Source organism: Caretta caretta, chromosome 1, assembly GCF_965140235.1.
Source record: "Caretta caretta isolate rCarCar2 chromosome 1, rCarCar1.hap1, whole genome shotgun sequence".
Classification (NCBI taxonomy): Eukaryota; Metazoa; Chordata; order Testudines; family Cheloniidae; genus Caretta; species Caretta caretta.
The window spans coordinates 185,203,954-185,226,426 of NC_134206.1; the positions used below are offsets into that span (position 1 = coordinate 185,203,954).

General features: G+C 42.9%; 1 long non-coding RNA gene and 1 pseudogene across 1 annotated transcript in view; one reads left to right on the forward strand and one right to left on the reverse strand.

Annotated features, from left to right (window-relative positions):
- Nucleotides 1-3,116: 3,116 nt before the first annotated feature.
- On the reverse strand, nucleotides 3,117-6,245 carry LOC125631619 (cyclin-dependent kinase 2-interacting protein pseudogene; annotated as a pseudogene).
- A 3,401-nt stretch (nucleotides 6,246-9,646) lies between these two features.
- The window catches only part of LOC142070581 (uncharacterized), a 52,302-nt gene continuing 39,475 nt past the window's right edge, over nucleotides 9,647-22,473 (forward strand). The window contains exon 1 of the long non-coding RNA XR_012666455.1: nucleotides 9,647-9,815. This is a non-coding gene — a long non-coding RNA (uncharacterized LOC142070581). The remainder of the gene's footprint in view (nucleotides 9,816-22,473) is intronic.

Consider the following 22,473-nt stretch of genomic DNA (forward strand, 5'->3'; position numbering starts at 1 on the left):
CATATGTCTCAACCCAAAAGAATGAGTTAAAAATGTTTCAAACCCAAGGCTATGTATCTTAACACAAAAAGAAAAGGAGTACCTGTGGCACCTTAGAGACTAACCAATTTATTTGAGCATGAGCTTTCGTGAGCTACAGCTCACTTCATCGGATGCATACCGTGGAAATATTCCACCTATGCATCCGATGAAGTGAGCTGTAGCTCATGAAAGCTCATGCTCAAATAAATTGGTTAGTCTCTAAGGTGCCACAAGTACTCCTTTTCTTTTTGCGAATACAGACTAACACGGCTGTTACTCTGAAACCTATCTTAACACAGTATCTGTACTAAAACAAAATTTAGCACACAATTAGAGCTGACCTGGAGAGCCTTACCCACACAAGTAGTTCATTCAGCTTCACTGGAAGGACACATTGAAATAAAGATGACTCACAGGACTGGGTCCTTAATTAATTAGATGAGTTAAATATTTTTGATCCTTTGAAGGAAATCGAGCCATATCAAACTTTACAGTTAGCACACTGAATGCATTCAGAAATGTTTTGCCACAATGCAGTAAGCCATCCATCCCTATGTACGAAGGGTAAAATCCACTCAAAGAAGCTCATATAGCTGGGTTTTATGGGGGGGCACTAAATGAGAGGTGGGGGAAGAAATAGAATTCACCCCCCCAAAGCCTGGGCAAGCCAGGGAGCTGAAGGGCAGCCACTTTGCTGCCATTACTCCAGTGAGAAGGTGGAAATATTGGCAGCTTGCACATACTCCCTGCTGTGGGGTGTTAGGTGTCCCCAGATAGCCACAGTCCCTTCCACTTCTCACTTTCAAGCTTCCATCATGCCCTGGGTTCTTCAGAGCCACTGCAGGGCCTCATTTCTGCAAAACATAGGGTGGGTAGAGGTCCCCTGTGCAGTTGGTTTGCACACCACTCTCCTCTTGAACTTAAGTAATATGTGGTCCTTGTGTATGGTGCTCCAAACCAGGGGTAAATTTCACCTGCAGAATCATCCCAGCAATCTTTTCTCAAGCAAAACTGAGACTCAAGTATATCAATGGGGCTTTGCCTGGAAAAGGGCTTCAGAGTGAAGGCCTGTGTTAAGACTACTTGTGGCTGAACTTTTACATTGGTTGAAGCTTTCAAATCCATTAGATTTAGAGTATGCGCTCATTTACTGGTCCTTGCCATATTTTGTTTTATATTGGCTTTTCTTGAAACGTTTGTTAATGATTGAAAACAGATCTGTTTAAATTCAAAGAACTTTGCTCCTGCCTGGGGCCTGGATCTACTTGGTCTTCCAGTCAGTGTTTTATTTGACACTGACTATTTCCTTTGCAACACATGTGACATCACAAATACAGAATTATTAAGACAGATGGATTTTAAAATAATGGTCTTTCAGTACTGGGTGGAAAACATGAAATCCTCCAACAATTCACCAAATACTTTTATTTTTGTGTCAATGGTCCACTATGAAAGTCATCCTTTCAGTTATTCTATTGCCTCCCTTTCCCTCATTGTGTTTGTTTACTAGATGTTTTATCCCTGACTGAATACATGATTCCTAATGCTCCATATGGAGCTTCCTCCTTGATTTCAAAGCTAGCAGCTCTGTAAGCCTGATCCAAAGGACACTGAAGTCAGTGGAAAGAGTCCCTTTGACTGCAGTCGGCAATAGATCAGGCCCTATGTGCACAGCAGTGGTAGCAGTGGGCCACTCCTTCCTCTCCTTTTTTTGTGGTGTGAATTATATGCTTCATAAGGTCAACTCTGTTCACAGCGTGATAACGAAGTTCTCACTAATTCACTAGCAACAGCCCTGCTCAAATGAGAGGACAGGAGCTTCATGGGAACACTGTTCCAACCCTGAGGAGTGTGGAGAACTGGAAAGGACAAAATTAAAGTTTGAAGTATGCCAGACTGTTTCTACAAAGCAGCTTTCCATGTTTGAGCTGATGAGGCATAGTTTGTTCCTTCCTTTATTGCAGATGACATTTCCAGAGAAAGCCCTTTTAAACAAACTGATCTGCCTTTTTTTGTACATATCATTTCAAGCTGTCATGGAGGTTTCTTTTTCTTGAAAGCTCCTTAGCAGAGAGAGAGAGAGAAAGAGAGGAGCCAAGACAAAAAATAAATAAACAAATCCTTGTTGTAGAGGGCCAGGGAAACAGAGTTTAGAGACAAAGAGAGATTTGCTTATTCTCTTGAAATACTGGGTGGCAGTGACTCTCCCCATGAACCAGCTCCTTACTGTATATCATCCCAGCTGCTGTGCATGGTTTACCCACATGTCTCTCTGATGGTTGGGTCACATTCTGGTTCAGCTGGCATTTAGCATCTAACTTACAACTAGTGCAGGCCAGAGGCAACAGACTGTTTAATTAGAACAAAACATTATTATGGCTTGTGGTAGGCACTCCTGGCCTGTGATTTCTGCCCAGTGCTCTGATTGTCAAGATGAAGAAAGATATTCTTTCTTATGCATGTGCATGTCACCATCTGTGTAACATGGTTAAGCCTCTTTCAAGGATGACTTAGGAGAACAAGAAGCTTGATTCTTATTTCTCTCATGCTCGTGTAAATTGGAAATAATTTCACTGAAGTCATTGGAGTAATACTAATATAAAACTTGTGGGAGATCAGAATTGGGACCATTAGGCCAGTCACATAGTGGCAAATGGATAAGCAATTTATTAAGCCCTGGAAAATAATATCACGTTCCAAGCTACTTTCTTTTGCAATGTCTCTACACAAGTTAGTTAATTCTGCCCACGAAGATATTCCAGTGGCATTTTGCCTTTTCTTTTCCACCCACTGCACTGGTATATGGCTGTGCAAGTTGTAGGGCAATGGGGCATCAGGCCCAGAGGTGTAAACTAAGTGGGATGCTGTCAGGCTGCTCATGCAATACCATTGCTCATAAATAGCCTAACTCTCCTCCCACATAAACAGATGTCAATCAAGGGGTAACAAATTAAGTCAGGCCCTTTATCAAAGACCTTTTTTTTTTTTCCCCAAACAGAGGAAAAACAGATTTTAATAACCTTATAAAAATACAACATATAATTAATCTTGCAGTTTGTTGCTGCTTCAGTGTCACAAGTATCATTAGAAGCAGTCTTAAACGCTACACTTGTCTGTGTCCTGTTTCCAGCAACATGCTTTCTAGCAGTAGTTTACTGCTTTTTTCAATATAGGGCTGGTACAACCAAGATGATAAATAAACCATCATGAGATATTGGTCAGCAGGATGAGCAATCTCTTGCACAGTCATTTGCTTAAGTCGTAGTTCCTTCTTGTACATTTCAGTGAGCTTGAAATAAACCTCATAGAAGTACGTAGTGGGCCATGTGTGAAAGAGTGGTGTCCTGCAATCTCCGTTTTCATAATGGTATGTTTCTAAGTCACAAATTCCTTTAGTAGTTGAACATAGTTTTTCCATTTTCAGTTGTATTTTTGCCATGTTTTCCAAGGTCCCAAGCAATTCTGCACAGAACATCTCAAGTTCTTCATTATAGTCTGGAGACAGCTTTCCACAGTCAGAGGAATGTTGTCACATTCTATCTCCAGCTTGTTATCTTTAAATTGTGTGCCAATTCAAGTTTACAATTTTGTTTGCAGTAGTAAATCCATTATTATTCAGGGTCTCCCATTTCATCATTAAATTATGCCAGTCTGCTGCGTTATCTTTAATTTTTCTTGCACTGACAGATAAGACAGGTCTTTTTGGAGCAACAGCTGCAGGATTCTTTGTTGTAGGCTCTCATTTCTGCCCCAAGAACTCAAGGCTGAGGGACATGACCTGTGGTGGAGACAGTATCAAGTAGAGTGCTTGACAGGTGTAGTGCACTTACTAACCATAACAGCGTTCAGGATGTCAGAAACCTCTCTTGGCGCAAAAAAGCAAAAGCACTCTTTGTCTTTATTTATAGTCTGAAGACAATCTGTGAAACAGGACCTTACAAAAGCCTGACATTTTGGTTTAAACAGGAGGGTTTGGAAAAGTTGGCACAGGGATTATGGCTTGGGTCAGCAAATCATTCACAGAAATGTGTCTTTTAGAAAATCATCAGGGACATATGTTTTACACCACTGCTCAGCTGATAAAATAGTAATTCTGCTCAGTGAGTCAAGCACCTCAGGACCAAACACTTGGTGTATGTACTAAATTAAGAACTTGTCTACACACAAATGTGCTCCAGTTTAGTTGAACTGATTTAGTTAAACAATTGTAAAAACCCTATGTGAACATCCTTATTTCAGACTGAGTGATTTATTTTGCTGTAGTTTAAATCTGTTCCTAATCAACCTAAGCTAAATGCAAATAAGAATAGTTCAAGCCAAAATAAGAGTGTCCACACATCCTTTTACATAGTTAAACTGAAGTGGTTTAAAACCACACTTTGAGTTTTACTGGTGCAACTCACAAATGAAATGAAGCTGCTATCTGTGGGATTATGAATCAGAATCCTAACTCTTGTCTGTATTCAAAGATGACTTAAATTGAAACCAGTTTTAAAAATGGTTTAGTTAAACAAGTGCAAACCCCTCTGTGGCCACTCTTAGTTCAATTCAAACCTGGTTTATATCAATTTAGCTAAACACAAGTCCTTATTGAATTAAGCTAAATCAATATAAACCAGGTTTCATTTAGCTTAATTTGATAAGGACTTGAGTTTAGCTAAATTGATATAAACCAGATTTAAACTGAAGTAAGAGTGGCCACAGAAGATGGTTTAAAATCTGGGGGCAGATCCTGAGCTGGTATAGATGGTCATAGTTCCATTTACTTCAGTGACTATTTATACCAGCTGATGACCTGCTGCCACATCCAACCATGCCCTTTGAATATAGACAAGACCATTCATCATAATCCCTAATCCCTCAACATAGTGGGCCAGATTTTCCACTGCTCTATTTTTGCACTTAATGCAGGGATGAGGGAAAAGATGCCTTTAAAGTGCTGTCCATATTCTCAGGCATATTTATATATGCTAAGGAAACTTGCGCATGCATGATCTAAACCTTCACAAATGGTGGGACTGCTTCTTGTTCCCATATTTTCATATCTAATTTGTGAGTTGCCTACAGGTGTATTCATTTGGATGATGTGAGAGAGACAGGGCATGCACTTAAAAGGACACTGGTGGGTGCAGCGTATATTCAGTATCCTGCATTCTAGCAAAAATAATTGGTCCTGAAAGGCTTGGTCCCTAGAATGCACAGGGTTAATCATTAAAGTTGCTACTGTTGCAGGAACTGACTGTTCTCTCTCTCCCCACTTAATGTTTCAGGCTTGTCTTTAAGTCAGCACTACTTAAAGAGATACGGGGCTGCTGTGAGGGTATAACCCTGCTTTGAAAAATGTTGATTGAGAAACTAAGGCCTGGTCTACTGCTCTGTTAGAAGTACAATATTTCTTCTGGAATATTTCCTTCCACTTTTCTTCAACACAATCCTCTTCCTTTTGATTTCTCCTCCTGAATATTTTCCCCATCTAATAATATTTGCCTGTTCCTGGATCCTAGGAGGTGAAGTGTCAATATGTTAGTCTCTTTCCCTCAACTGAGGCCCTGTTGTCTAATGGTTAGAACTGGGAATCAGGACAAAGCTGTGCTAATGACTTTCCTACAGCACTGAACCCTCTCCCCTCAAATCAGGGTCTTTGTCTATTATTATTATTTAATTACTTGTACCGTAGAACCTCAGTTACGAGCACCTTGGGAATGGAGGTTGTTCGCTACACTGAAATGTTCGTAACTCTGAACAAAACATTATGGTTGTTCTTTCAAGAGTTTACAACTGAGCATTGACTTTGCTTTGAAACTTTACTACACAGAAGAAAAACACCGCTTTTAACCATCTTAATTAAAACGAAAAAGCACAGAAACAGTTTCTTTACCTTGTCAAATCTCTTTTTAAACTTCCCCTTTATTTTTTTAGTAGTTTATGTTTAACACAGGATTGCACTGCATTTGTTTTTTGTTTGTCTCTGCTGCTGCCTGATTCATACCTACGGTTCCAAATGAGGTGTGCGGTTGACTGGTCAGTTTATAACTCTGGTGTTTGCAACTCTGAGGTTCTACAGTATTACAGTAGGCTAAGTGGAGAGAGTAGTTGGGGGAACACCTGAAACATAAGGGGCTTCTTGTGCAGAGCTGGAATGATACCATCCCTTCAAACAGAATCTGCTGGATTTCCCTACCCATACTCTTGATTCTGTGCCATAGTCGCAACTCTTCTACCATGACTAACTGGTGCATAACATCTCTTTGTCTTGATTTCCCCATCTGTAAAAAGAGGATAATACATAATTCTCAGGGATGTTTCGAGCCATAATGATGAATATTACATAGCACTTTGAAGGTATAATGCACTGTAGCACTGCAGTTGCTCAGTATTATTTCTAGAAATGTTGTGAGAAGGTGAAATAATGTTCAAAGAGCTGCTATTTCTTTCAGGAGACAAGAGCATTATTTATTGTAGTACGAGTGGCAAAGTGGCTGCTTTCCAGGCTCATTTACTTTTCAAGTAAGCATATGTGTATATATAAAAAAATGTCTGTACGGAAACAATAGGGCATTGTGTTTCAGAGATGTGCAAGTTATAGGCAACTTTTAAAAGTTTGGAGGATGAAAACACATACAGGTTTCTTGAGCCATGAGTACGTGCTTTGACTTTACAAGTGGGCATTTTTATAGAAGCAGGAGTCAAGGTTAAATATAGTTCCTGATTCTCTGTTGCCCTGTATCTTTTGTGATTTCTTTTACTGAAGCGCAAATGGGATATAAAGTGCTATCATTCTGATCTGTTAATGTTTTACACTGACTTTGTATTCACTTTCCACTGGTGTAAATGATTACACAAAGTGAAGAACAATGGAGAATTGGTTCCATTGTTTATTTTCAGGGCCTGTCAAGGTTCCTCCCCCACTCTGAGCTCTAGGGTACAGATGTGGGGACCTGCATGAAAAACCTCCTAAGCTTATCTTTACCAGCTTAGGTCAAAACTTCCCCAAGGTACAAAATATTCCACCCGTCGTCCTTGGATTGGCCGCTACCACCACCAAACTAATACTGGTTACTGGGGAAGAGCTGTTTGGACGCGTCTTTCCCCCCAAAATACTTCCCAAAACCCTGCACCCCACTTCCTGGACAAGGTTTGGTAAAAAGCCTCACCAATTTGCCTAGGTGACTACAGACCCAGACCCTTGGATCTTAAGAACAATGAACAATCCTCCCAACACTTGCACGCCCCCTTTCCTGGGAAATGTTGGATAAAAAGCCTCACCAATTTGCATAGGTGACCATAGACCCAAACCCTTGGATCTGAGAACAATGAAAAAGCATTCAGTTTCTTACAAGAAGACTTTTAATAAAAATAGAAGTAAATAGAAATAAAGAAATCCCCCCTGTAAAATCAGGATGGTAGATATCTTACAGGGTAATTAGATTCAAAAACATAGAGAACCCCTCTAGGCAAAACCTTAAGTTACAAAACAGATACACAGACAGAAATAGTTATTCTATTCAGCACAATTCTTTTCTCAGCCATTTAAAGAAATCATAATCTAACACATACCTAACTAGATTACTTACTAAAAGTTCTAAGACTCCATTCCTGGTCTATCCCCGGCAGAAACCAGCATATAGACAGACACGCAGACCCTTTGTTTTTCTCCCTCCTCCCAGCTTTTGAAAGTATCTTGTCTCCTCATTGGTCATTTTGGTCAGGTGCCAGCGAGGTTACCTTTAGCTTCTTAACCCTTTACAGGTGAGAGGAGCTTTCCCCTGGCCAGGAGGGATTTCAAAGGGGTTTACCCTTCCCTTTATATTTATGACAGGGCCAAATTCCTGATCCTGGTGCTAAACTGATGCATGCCTACGCAACACTACTGGCAAACTGAGGAAGAAAGTCCACTGTTGTGTCTTGTATTCTTTATACAACAAAAACAACATGCTGCAACTATGAGTGTAGATGGGTCCCAAATAACTATTTACTTAATATGCGCAAACGTGCTAGGCCAAGCTACATACATGCTGATGCTCTGATTGCTCTCTAAAACACAGAACACAGTGAGTGCCAACAGAAGGCCCACTAACTTTTTAAAGGGATAGTACTCTTTTCTTTTACACTTTGCAACCAGTCAGCCATATCAGTCATTGACTCCAACTTCCACTGCCATATATAGCTGTGGAACTGCTGCAAAGTGATGGGCAGAACTGCCAGCTCAATGGATTTCTTTTGTAGACAGGGTTGTCTCTCTTTCTCTCCAGCCATGTCTACAATACAGGAACAAACAAAAAACAAACAAAAGGACGTATTTTTTCACACAATGCACAGTCAACCTGTGGAAGTCCTTGCCAGAGGATGTTGTGAAGGCCAAGACTATGACAGAGTTCAAAAAAGAACTAGATAAATTCATGGTGGCTAGGTCCATCAGTGACTATTAGCCAGGATGGACAGAGATGGTGTCCCTAGCCTCTGTTTGCCAGAAGCTGGGAATGGGCGACAGAAGATGGATCACTTGATGATTCCCTGTTCTGTTCATTCCCTCTGGGGCACCTGACATTGGCCACTATCGGAAGATAGAATACTGGGCTAGATGGACCTTTGGTCTGACCCAGTATGGCCATTATTATGTTTCTTAACTATAACGGCATAGCTGTGCCAGCATAACTGCAAGGTTAGATGCAACTACGTGACAGAATAAATTTTTTTGTCATTGTAGGAAGACCACTGAATGATGATAGCTAACTTGACAGATGCATATTTCCTTTAACCTAGCTGTGTCTATACCTGGGGTTAGGTTGGCAGAAATGTGGCACTGAGGAGTGTGGATTTTTTACACCCCTGAGTGCTGTAGCTATATCTATCTACATTTTAAGTATAGACCAGGACACACTCTCACTGTTGTACACAGCTGGTTTAGGTGAATGCCTGTGCTGATTGGCTGCCCTTCCCCAAACCAGTCAATCATAGCAGCACTTCCTAGCCCAGGTTCAGTCCTAGATGACTGTGTGCTTTGTTCCCATTATTGATAGATTAGGAATGAATTTAACCCCATATAAATTGCATTGCAATATGGGTAGCATTGTTATGTTGGTTCATATTAAAGAAGCTCTGTATTAAAATCACAAATGAGTTTGATTCCCCATAGTTTAAATTCCAGAGTATTACTAATTAAGAGGTATCTTGGTTTTTGGTCTCTTGTTTTTACTCTTTCTCTCCCTCTCTGCGTAAAACATGCAAGCTGCTAATTGTGTTAGTACATTCTAAGACAGAGTCTGATCTCAAAGCAATACTTTGTAACAACAGAAACAGCACACAGAGACTCCCCACCCTTTTGCTGTGTTTATCTCGCTTTGTTAACACTTGTGATTAAAATAGAGATAGAGGATGTATGTGGATGTATGTTTGGTGTGGATAATAAATGAATGATCAGGGAGGTGCCAGCCTAAGAATCCAGTGGCGATTGGCCGAAGAATGCGCAGGGTGGAGACAACCAGATGACCCCCCAGAGGGCAGACTGGAATCCACCCAACAGCCTCAAGGATGGGAGAACTGAAGATTTGGCAGCACAGAGCCATCAGGAATGTGCCATCTGCTGATTGATTCAGCAACAGAGTGATAAAGCAATTCCCATAGACTGGCATAGGAAGAAATTCCTATAAAAATGGACTCTAGAAACAGAACTTTGGGGTCTGATTCTGCAAACCAACTTCCAGGAGCATCAGATGAGCATCTGACAAGGCCCTGCTCCCTCCTCGTGTCCAGGCCACCTGGCCAGAGTCTTGGCATGAGCAACTCTAAGGCTGGTAACTATGATAACAACCTTGCAGAACCTGTGTGTGTGTGAATGAATGAATGTGTGAATAAATATGAAACTGAATGGAATGTTTTAGCTATAACTAACTGCTTACTATGATTCTTTCTGTATTCACAATAAATGTAGCATTTTGCCTTTTCCCCTTTAATAAGATCCTGCTGGTTTTTATTTTATTGGTAGAACAGCATTGGTTATTACAACACATTTGTAATGACAGAAGCACCTATCTATTTCTTAATTAACTTTAGTAGTGATAGCATGCTCACTTTTGTTTAGTATGACAAAGTAAGGACTACGGGGTTAGGAATTAAACATTTTTCTCTAGTATGTTGGTTAGGATTTCAGGTATGAGTACTCGTGCTGTCAAAAGTTACTATCAGAAAGAGATGAAAGTGAAAAAATATCTTGCTTTTAGTTCTCATGCCAAATGTTTTATCTGGCTTGTCAAAATATAAGGGTGACTCAATCTAACATTTGAAGACTTCTGTGTATACTCCTGGGTGGAATGGAATGGAATTGCAAATGGCTCTTTGCAATGTATCCAGGGATAATGCTACAAGTACTCCTTTTCTCTTTTCAGGGATATTGTAACATCCTTAGGAGCTCAGTGTTTCTAATGTTGCGTGAACTTAGTTTTGTCTGAGCACAGAACTCAGAGCCTTGTGGTTGGTGGAATACAAGGAAGGAAAGTTCCTTATATCTTTCCTCCCTGTTCTCCTATTTGGGCAGATAGTCAGTAGCCTGCCGCTGAATCTGACAATGTTTGTGCAGTACAGAGATGGGCTAAAACTGCAAAATTCAGATTTGTTGTGTGTACGTCTAGAGTTTTGGTTTGGGCCCATCTCTAAGAATATGCTTTGATGTACAGGGTGCAGACTCGACAGTGAAACTAGATGACCTTCCTACCTATTTATAGCTCTCATTTGAAGGCCAATGAAATCAGTCAGCACACCTTCCCCACATTGGGGCAGCATGAATCATAGAATCATAGAATATCAGGGTTGGAAGGGACCTCATGAGGTCATCTAGTCCAACCCCCAGCTCAAAGCAGGACCAATCCCCAATTAAATCATCCCAGCCAGGGCTTTGTCAAGCCTGACCTTAAAAACTTCTAAGGAAGGAGATTCTACCACCTCCCTAGGTAACGCATTCCAGTGTTTCACCACCCTCCTAGTGAAAAAGTTTTTCCTAATATCCAACCTAAACCTCCCCCACTGCAACTTGAGACCATTACTCCATGCTCTGTCCTCTTCCACCACTGAGAATAGTCTAGAACCATCCTCTCTGGAACCACCTCTCAGGTAGTTGAAAGCAGCTATCAAATCCCCCCTCATTCTTCTCTTCTGCAGACTAAACAATCCCAGTTCCCTCAGTCTCTCCTCATAAGTCATGTGTTCCAGACACCTAATCATTTTTGTTGCCCTTCGCTGGACTCTCTCCAATTTATCCACATCCTTCTTGTAGTGTGGGGCCCAAAACTGGACACAGTACTCCAGATGAGGCCTCACCAATGTTGAATAGAGGGGGACGATCACGTCCCTCGATCTGCTCGCTATGCCCCTACTTATACATCCCAAAATGCCATTGGCCTTCTTGGCAACAAGGGCACACTGCTGACTCATATCCAGCTTCTCGTCCACTGTCACCCCTAGGTCCTTTTCCGCAGAACTGCTGCCTAGCCATTCGGTCCCTAGTCTGTAGCTGTGCATTGGGTTCTTCCGTCCTAAGTGTAGGACCCTGCACTTATCCTTATTGAACCTCATCAGATTTCTTTTGGCCCAATCCCCCAATTTGTCTAGGTCCCTCTATATCCTATCCCTGCCCTCCAGCGTATCTACCACTCCTCCCAGTTAAGTATCATACGCAAATTTGCTGAGAGTGCAATCCACACCATCCTCCAGATCATTGATGAAGATATTGAACAAAACCGGCCCCAGGACCGACCCCTGGGGCACTCCACTTGACACCGGCTGCCAACTAGACATGGAGCCATTGATCACTACCCGTTGAGCCTGACAATCTAGCCAACTTTCTACTCACCTTATAGTGCATTCATCCAGCCCATACTTCTTTAACTTGCTGACAAGAATACTGTGGGAGACCGTGTCAAAAGCTTTGCTGAAGTCAAGAAACAACACATCCACTGCTTTCCCTTCATCCACAGAACCAGTAATCTCACCATAGAAGGTGATTAGATTAGTCAGGCATGACCTTCCCTTGGTGAATCCATGCTGACTGTTCCTGATCACTTTCCTCTCATGTAAGTGCTTCAGGATTGATTCTTTGAGGACCTGCTCCATGATTTTTCCGGGGACTGAGGTGAGGCTGACTGGCCTGTAGTTCCCAGGATCCTCCTTCTTCCCTTTTTTAAAGATTGGCACTACATTAGCCTTTTTCCAGTCATCCGGGACTTCCCCCGTTTGCTACGAGTTTTCAAAGATAATGGCCAATGACTCTGCAATCACAGCCGCCAATCCCTTTAGCACTCTTGGATGCAACTCGTCCGACCCCATGGACTTGTGCACATCCAGCTTTTCTAAATAGTCCCTAACCACCTCTTTTTCCACAGAGGGCTGGCCATCTATTCCCCATGTTGTGATGCCCAGCGCAGCAATCTGGAAGCTGACCTTGTTCGTGAAAACAGAGGCAAAAAAAGCCTTGAGTACATTAGCTTTTTCCACATCCTCTGTCACTAGGTTGCCTCCCTCATTCATTAAGGGGCCCACACTTTCCTTGGCTTTCTTCTTGTTGCCAACATACCTAAAGAAACCCTTCTTGTTACTCTTGACATCTCTCACTAGCTGCAGCTCCAGGTGCGATTTGGCCCTCCTGATTTCATTCCTACATGCCCGAGCAATATTTTTATACTCTTCCCTGGTCATATGTCCAAACTTCCACTTCTTGTAAGCTTCTTTTTTATGTTTAAGATCCGCTAGGATTTCACCGTTAAGCCAAGCTGGTCGCCTGCCATATTTACTATTCTTTCGACACATCGGGATGGTTTGTCCCTGTAACCTCAACAGGGATTCCTTGAAATACAGCCAGCTCTCCTGGACTCCTTTCCCCTTCATGTTAGTCCCCCAGGGGATCCTACTCATCCATTCCCTGAGGGAGTCGAAGTCTGCTTTCCTGAAATCCAGGGTCCGTATCCTGCTGCTTACCTTTCTTCCCTGTGTCAGGATCCTGAACTCAACCAACTCACGGTCACTGCCTCCCAGATTCCCATCCTCTTTTGCTTCCCCCACTAATTCTTCCCGGTTTGTGAGCAGCAGGTCAAGAAAAGCTCCCCCCCCCCAGTTGGCTCCTCTAGCACTTGCACCAGAAAATTGTCCCCTACGCTTTCCAAAAACTTCCTGGATTGTCTATGCACCACTGTATTGCTCTCCCAGCAGATATCAGGAAAATTAAAGGTTTCAGAGTAACAGCCATGTTAGTCTGTATTCGCAAAAAGAAAAGGAGTACTTGTGGCACCTTAGAGACTAACCAATTTATTTGAGCATGAGCTGTAGCTCACAAAAGCTCATGCTCAAATAAATTGGTTAGTCTCTAAGGTGCCACAAGTACTCCTTTTCTTTTTAGGAAAATTAAAGTCACCCATGAGAACCAGGGCGTGCGATCTAGTAGCTTCTGCGAGCTGCCGGAAGAAAGCCTCATCTACCTCATCCCCCTGGTCTGGTGGTCTATAGCAGACTCCCACCACTACATCACTCTTGTTGCTCACACTTCTAAACTTAATCCAGAGACACTCAGGTTTTTCTGCAGTTTCGTACCGGAGCTCTGAGCAGTCATACTGCTCCCTTACATACAGTGCTACTCCCCCACCTTTTCTGCCCTGCCTGTCCTTCCTGAACAGTTTATAACCATCCATGACAGTACTCCAGTCATGTGAGTTATCCCACCAAGTCTCTGTTATTCCAATCACGTCATAGTTCCTTGACATCACCAGGACCTCCAGTTCTCCCTGCTTGTTTCCAAGGCTTTGTGCATTCATATATAAGCACTTGAGATAACCTGCTGATCGCCCCTCATTCTCAGTATGAGGCAGGAGCCCTCCCCTCACAGACATTCCTGCCTGTGCTTCCTCCCGGTATCCCACTTTCCCACTTACCTCAGGGCTTTGGTCTCCTTCCCCCGGTGAACCTAGTTTAAAGCCCTCCTCACTAGGTTAGCCAGCCTGCTCGCAAAGATGCTCTTCCCTCTCTTCGTAAGGTGGAGCCCGTCTCTGACCAGCACTCCTCCTTCATGGAAGACCATCCCATGGTCAAAGAATCCAAAGCCTTCTCTCCGACACCACCTGCGTAGCCATTCGTTGACTTCCACGACTCGACGGTCCCTACCCAGGCCTTTTCCTTCCACGGGGAGGATGGACGAGAACACCACTTGCGCCTCAAACTCCTTTATCCTTCTTCCCAGAGCCACGTAGTCCGCAGTGATCCGCTCAAGGTCATTCTTGGCAGTATCATTGGTGCCCACGTGGAGAAGCAGGAAGGGGTAGCAATCCGAGGGCTTGATGAGTCTCGGCAGTCTCTCCGTCACATCGCGAATCTTAGCCCCCGGCAAGCAGCAGACTTCTCGGTTTTCCCGGTCAGGGAGGCAGATAGATGACTCAGTCCCCCGAAGGAAAGAGTCCCCGACCACCACCACCCGCCTCCTTCTCTTGAGAGTGGTGGTCGTGGAACCCCCCATCTCAGGACAGTGCATCTCATGCCTTCCAACCAGCGGAGTCTCCTTCTGCTTTCTCCCCCCAGACATATCATCTGGTCCACTCTCCGCAATGGTAGCTGTGGAGAGAACATGAAAGTGGTTAGTTACCTGTGTCCGCGTTGCTGGAACCCGGACATTCCCCCTTCTTCTTCTGGAGGTCACATGTTGCCAAGCTTCTTCACTGGCCTCTTGGCTCCGCCGTGCAACCTGCTCTAAATCTTTAGAGCTTTGTGCCCGTAGAAGCATATCCTGACTTTTGTCCAGAAAATCCTCCGTTTCTCGTATGCAACACAGGGTCATTATCTGTTGCTCCAGACCTTCAATCTTCTCTTCCAATATGGAGACCAGCTTGCACTTTGTACAGACAAAGTCGCTTCTGTCCTGTGGAAGAAAGACAAACATGGCACATCCAATGCAGGTCACAACAGCTGAACGCCCCCTTCCATATCACCTTCCTACTATGAGCTTCCTCAGAGAAGTTGGCAAGATGTAAGCCTCACTGGGCTCACTCCAGGCGAACTCCCAGGCAAACTAGTGCTGTGTGCTCCTCTGCTTTTTCCCCGCTGCTCAGCTGGTTCACGAAGCTCTGGCTATTTTTAAACAGCCAGGCTTCCCTGAAACAAACAAACAGACAGCCCCAGTGCCCACCCCCTGCAGGCTACCAGCCAATCAGGCACTTGCTCAGGCTCTCACACTGCCCTTCCAGCAAACACACACTCGGATACTTACTCAGCAAACACGCACTCGGATACTCACCAATCCCAGGCAAACTCCTGCTGTGTGCTGCTCAGCTGGTTCGCCGCCGCTCAGCTGGTTCGCAAAGCTCTACCTATGAATCTTCATAGGTCTACCCATAGCTTCCCAACTGTTTTGCTTTCCCAGCCAGGAAGGAGCAAGTTAGATTGCATGGAATGGCAGGATCCAATCCCCAAGGCACATCAATAACAACAACAAAAAAGTCTGAGTGAAGCCTCCCTAGAGATGGATGCTGTAAATCATATAGTCCTTTTTATAGCATCAGTTCAGTAACTACAACAAGAACAAAGATTAGTTTTTAATAACTTGGTTTTGAACTAGGCCAGCACCTTGAGCAATTGAGTGGTGTCTGACAGACACAAATATCTTCCAACAGAGACAGAGTCCCTTTTTAACAATGCAAATATTAACTAAATTATAAATCATTTCATAGTCTTTTTCCAGAGAAATCCCAAGTCACAGTCCTTGTCACTAGTATCCTATAGCCCAACACCTATGATGCCAAAACAACCCCTCAAAAATAAGCTTTCCCTTTTTGTGTGTGAGCTTTCCCTATCATTTTTCTGTCAACATAATTGCTTGGAGGCCAGATTGCATATCAAATAGTCCCCATGGATAAATATAGACAAGGGATGCTACTGCTCTAGGAACGAAAGTCATGGGAATTTCTCACAAGAGCTCTTTCCCTCTGCTTTGGGTTCCTTTTAATAGTTTGCATATGGTGTATGCCTCTGGATCTTACATGCAGGTGCTGGGATGTGTAAGCATGAAGATGGAGGGTGGAAGGAAACTTAACCCCAAACATTGTTCAAAATCCAGGGCAATCACAACCCCTGGTCGTGGGGAAAGTGCAGAGACTGCTCCCTCTACGTGAGCTAAGAAAGAACCTTGTCTTTTAATGGAAGTGTTGCTCAGCAACAACAGCAGAGTAACTGTAGAAATGGTAAATCTTGTGCTATTAGTACTCTCTGCCATTAGTATGGAAGTACCATCACACCAATAAGATGTAAGGGACCAGGGCACAGGCTGTCTGTTCTAGCGATAACAGTTGGACTGAGGTCTGGCCACTTGGCAGGAGTTGGATGAATCACAAGGCCAGGTCCCATAAACATAATTCAGAGTCACAGACTGGAGATTAGAGGCAGTGCCAGGCTAGAATTGAGAGGCAGGAATCAGGATCAAAATCTGGCTGGAGTCAGAGATCAGGTAAGTCTGACATTGCAGCAGACCAAGGTCTTTATGGTTGCCCAGACAACTTCTTGGGGCAACCCTTGAGATTAAGTAGGGACACTTGGCCAATCAGAGTGCCTCAGGATACTGTCACTCCGGGTCTCTTGGGCTGTACTTCCTGCAGCGCCTAGTCTCCACAGTGCTCCCAGGCTGTACCTATGCATAGCTTCCCAGTGGCACTGTGGGAACCTCATCCTCCCACCCACCTGGCTCTGCAAACCTGGTTCTGGTCCCTGGGTCCTTATGTAAGATTCTTCCTTCCAAACCTGGCCAGCTCATTTCCTTCCAACATAAATGTGAACTCCTGGCTTTACCTCTTTATTTAAAGCTATGGAGAGGATGGACTTCTAACTACAGCTGTGCAAATAATGGATTTTTTGGTACATTGGCATTTTCACTAAATCAAAAAATTCATTTCAGGTTGGACAAAAAATGAAAATTTTCAGCAAATCGAAAAGTTGGAAAAATTGTCATTTTGGGTCAAATGAAACTTTTTGTTTCAATGAAACTGAAATGTTTTGTTTTGATTCTGACCATTTTAAAATATTTTGATTTTTAAAAAAAAAAATTTTTTAAATCATTTCGAAATTATTGAAACAAAATGTTTTGATTTTTCAGAGTTTTTTTTTAAACAAACAATTTGATAAAATCCACACACATTCATGAAACATTTCTGTGTTGGTGAAACCTGGAAAAAATGTGGCCCCAAAATTTCACCCAGCTCTACTTCCAGCCTGTTCTATTGAGCATAGGAATACTTGCTACAGTGTTTTACTGTGACTTTCAGCTTCCTGTAAAACCCAGATGAAAAGCCTCTATTTTCCATACTCAGTTGAGGATTCCAATGACTTTCCCAACTTCTCTGACTTACCTGTATTTAACACCTCCCCATGACCCCTTTTGTGTATCTTCATGGGTGCACGTTTCTGTTGCCTGCAATATTTACAAATTTGAAAAGACATTTAAAAGAGAGCCATTTTAAAAATGTCATTGTGATGGTTTGTTCTCCGAACAAAATCTGTCATGTTTCTACTTTTCATAAAATATGGTATCATAAAAAACCTGGAAATTTAGTGCTGTTGCTTGTCTGGAATAGGGACAAAAGATCTAGAGGTGCTATATTTCCCCAGCCAGCACATGTTTCTGTAATGTTTCTAGTGGGTAATGCTTTGTTAGGGGGATGATGTATGTCTTTTGTGGAGGCTACAGTACACTGTCATTTTTGCAGTTTGTCCACATAATTTTTACCAACCATATTATTTTTCTGAGATGAGAAAAGCTACACTTCCCATTCTGACAGGGTAGGATACACAGACATAAATCACGCTGCCGTTCTATCACTCCAATGAATCTCATGAAATGAGAGGATAGCAAACTGTAATTAATTTGTAGTGAAATCCCTATAGAAAAACATGCTTCCCTTAAGGTATAATATGTTTTTAATGAGAAGTATAGCTCTAGATACAATGTATTCCACCCTAGCTGCTTTGGTATGCAGCATATTAAGTCAAACACTTGCAATAATAAAATTTGAAATCTGAGATGCCATATTTCTTTTGGATGAGGAACTAATTGTACCATATCACTGACATGCTCAAGAAATGTTACTTAAAGATCAAGCTTCAACATCAGTAACCATTTTCTAAAGATGCATACTTTCAGCTCTGAAAAGGTGACTTTGTTTATGTACTGTCAGCTACATTATGTATTGAATTCGCAAACCAAAAATGATGTTAAGGTAGCATTTGTAAATATGTTGATATTTTAAATTCCAGTTGCTGCATTTAACCAATTCCAGATTTAAACAATGAGACCAAAATTGCTTGATAGATAGAAGTACTCTTAAAAAAAGCCATCTAATTATAAGATGTAAGAGGTGTTGTCATATTCAGATATGCCAAACTACTATTCTTTACTACCTGTGGCCTTTCTGTTATAAAAAAGAATTCCATCATGAATTTCAGCAGTTGCTGCCTAAGTATACTGTTTAATTTAATTGTCTCTGTAGGGGTTTTGAGCATTTATGAACATTGCAGTGCTACCTGGTGTGCGTGGAGCAACTCTGGAAATGTTCTCTTGGAGGAATAGGTCAAACTTGGCACTTACCACCTGGGAGCAACACATGCAAATGGATATTTAACTGTGATGATTCTTACTTCTATACAAAGGGTTAAACAGAGTGTCAGTTGGGAAGGGATTTTCCACCATGGCATAATGAAAGGAATCTGACATGGGTTTTCATCTTTTCCTGTAGCATGGAACTTGATTCATTCTCACCTAAACTTTCTGGAACATGAACTATATACAGATTCTTTACTCTTGTTTTTTGTAAGGGAATGCTTGAATGACAGCCCTCACTCATCAGTTCTTGAATTGACTGACCAGGCTGCCATTTTATTACTAAAGTAAACTCTAGGGAAGAATGTCTTGGAAGCTGTAAAATGGGAGTGATTGGTCACTTCTGGCTTGGTTATTTGGTTCCTTTCCCCTCCTCCCCCCAAATTATACATGCTGAGGAAATCTAGCTGGACTCCAATGCAATAAGATAGCATAGAGGTCGTCTGTGGGGCAGAAATCTGGCATAAAGCCATTCATCTATCTATCTTAGGTATTCATACAGTCCCCTTTATCTGGCCTCACGATCTTTAATGTACTTATTCTTATAACACCCTGTGAGATAGGGCAGTGCTATTAGCTCCATTTTACAGATGAGAAAGTGAGGCATGGAGAGACTAGGGCTCAGACCATCCAAAGTTCTTTGATGTTGCTTTGCTCAGCATTGCCACATGCATCTTTCCTTTGGAGAGGCTATGGAGCACTGGAAGTGGGGGGGTCACTGGTGCCTGGACTGTGGTGCTGCCCATGCAGGGTAAACTCGCTCTCGAGTCCAAACTGGAGTCCTTAAAGGGGCCTTAATTGCACGTAAGTGTAATTTATTGCCAGAGCACTGTAAACAGGCCACAGTATACATGAGAGTTAGGCTCAAAATTTTTAAGAGTGTGCAACAAGCAGCAGTGCTGGCCAGATAGGGCCAGATTCTTTCACCCTTTCTCTCGGTGAGTAGTTCCTTACTCACAGAGTAATTCCAATAAAGCCAGTGGGACAACTCACGTACTAATCATGACTAACTGTGGTAGAATCAGGCCCCGTAATTTGAATAAAATATACATGCTTAGTGCATGATAGTTTATATTTTCAGTTATTAATGAATATGGTGATCTGAAGAAAGAGAAAATGTATAAATAATTAATATTAAATAAACACTGGTTTAGCAAACTGGAACAGAGGAATTGTTTTGAAGTTGCAGCCACAGCAATTTGTTCCCTGGGTTTATCAATATTTAAAAGCATATAGAATATATTTTTGATTTTTTTAAACCACATCTTAATCTTCCATTTATATAGCACCTTTCATTCAGAAGGGTATCAAAGTGCTTTACAAACTTATATAAAAACTGCAGGCACGGATCATTTCACCATCCATTAAATGACAGTCATGGCTGTGGTGAGCTTTAGAAACTGTTTAAAAGCACACAGCATCACTAAACAGTATAGGAAGGGAATTAAAAATGCTGTATCCATTCGGGACTGCAGAGAAGACTTAATTTCAGCATGAGTTAGGTGCCTAGGTACTTTTGAAAATCCCAGTAGGTACTTATCTGCTTGTTTACGCACCTAAATACTGTACATTTAAAAATCTGGACCTAAGTAGATAGAAAGTAATTTCCCAAGTGAGCAGTCAGGCCATGCACCAACATTAACATCCATTTTCTAAAGAATTCTGGGATTTTTTAGACAGAACATTAGTTTTACCCGTCAGTTGAAAAACACCACTAGTGCAGTCAGTATCCCTGAGCTCCTGTGCTGGGTTATTGGTTCAGTGACCGAATGAGCTGCATCGCCCTGCGGGGAAGTGGGCCATGGAGCTCCTGCCTCCCAAGGGCCAGCTTTGGCTTAACCTGAGCTCCCCATGTAGCCACATTGCTGGGCTGCCCTGCCTCCCCTGGCTGCAGCATGGGCCTTTCCCCTTCCCCTCCCAGGACCTCCCAGGGTGTGAGCAAGGTGAAAGGACAGGACTGAGTCCTGAGGGGCGGGAGGGGCAGTAAGAAGCCCATGCAGAGTGAGAGGGGGCAATAAGGAGCCCAGATGGGAAGTGAGAAGCCCCGTGGTAGAGTGCAAGGCCAGGGCAGGGCAGCGGAGCGAGGGTGGGGTCTTGAAGGGAAGAGGGGAAGTGGGGCTTGGTCTCAGGGGAAGAGTTCAAGCAGGGCCAGTCCAGGCACCAGTGACTTGCATGCAGTTAAGGCCCCTTTAAGGACTCCAGTTTGGACTGGAGAGTGAGTCTACCCTGCACTGACCTGCAGCAGTAGCTCCTATCCTATGGGGTTGGGCCCAGCTTCCTGCTCCTGGCATTACAACCTGGCACATGGGTGGGGTCTCAGCAGTGCTTAGGTTTGGCCCATCCACCCCCTCTGTCATGATTGAGAGGCCACAGTGCAAAATTTGAGTGACTGGCTCTGGGACCCAACACACACCAGGCTGCAACAGCTAGGGCAGGGAGCTGGGCCCAGCCCCGCAGGACAGGAGTTGCTACTGAGGAGTGGGCTTGCTCTCCAACCTCTTCCTTTCCCCCTTGGTCCTTCCCTGAGTACTGGACCAGTGGCCCACTTAGAACCTTCCTATGACCCAGTGCTGGTGGGTTGTGACCCACAATTTGGGAAATGCTGCTTTATTAAAATCCTGAACACAAAGAAAAGTCATGGACAAACAAAAAAATAACAGGTTTCAGAGTAGCAGCCGTGTTAGTCTGTGTCCGCAAAAAGAACAGGAGTACTTGTGGCACCTTAGAGACTAATACATTTATTTGAGTATAAGCTTTTGTGAGCTACAGCCCACTTCATCTGATGCATCTTAATAAAATAAAACAACAGTATATGACATTTTTACTACTGTGACAAACCTGCAGCCCTATTAATAACGTATTGTAACAGAGTAATCTGTGCCCCTTAAGGTAGTAGTGGCCCATGGCCAGCCAACTCTGGTCCAGGGCCCAGCCCCACTAAGAAAAGGCTTTCTGGGACATGTCATTCCCTGAGGGATCTGGGAATTCCATCCTGTTGTAGGGAGGGTGTCAGGTGTCAGTTACATGACCAACAACTGGTGTTAGAGAGACAAGATGGGTCAGGTCTTTTATTGGACCAACTGCTGTTGGTGAGAGAGGCAAGTTTTTGAGCCACACACAGCTCTTCTTCAGGCCTGGGAAAGTTACTCCCAGCATGTCACAGCTAAATGCAGGGTGGAACAGATTATTGAGCATAAGTGGTTAGCACATATTCTAAGGGACCATTCAAGGTAGTGGTCTGTTAACATCTCTACGGTCATAGGACAAAAAGAGGGGGTTAGTGGGTTTCAGATTGTTGTAATAAGTCATAAAGTTAGCATCTCTGTTCAATGCATAATGTTTAGTGTCTAGCAAAATTATTAATTTAAGCTCCCAGGCTCGTCTTTTGAAAGCGTTATGCATGACTCCTTTGAGTATGAGGACTAATAGGTCAGTTATAGAGTGACCGCTTTGTGAAAAGTGCTCACACACAGGTGATAGTGTTTTTGTCTTTTATCATTTTCCTGTGTGAGTTCATTCAAGAGCGTAGTGATTGTTTGGTTTCACTCACATAGCTGTTATTGGGGCATTTAGCGCACAGGATGAGGTAAACCACATGTTGTGATGGGCAGGTGTAGGATCCATGGATCTTGAAAGGTGTGTTGGTGGGAGGTGTTGATCATTGTAGCAGTGGAAGTATGTCTGCAGTTTCTGCATCCATGTTTCTGCCATTTAACCGTGATGCTTGGAATACCTTTCCCAGACCTGAAGAAGAGCTCTATATGGCTTGATAGCTTATCTCTATCACCAACAGAAGTTGGTTCAGTAAAATATATTCTCTCACCCACCTTGTCTCTCTA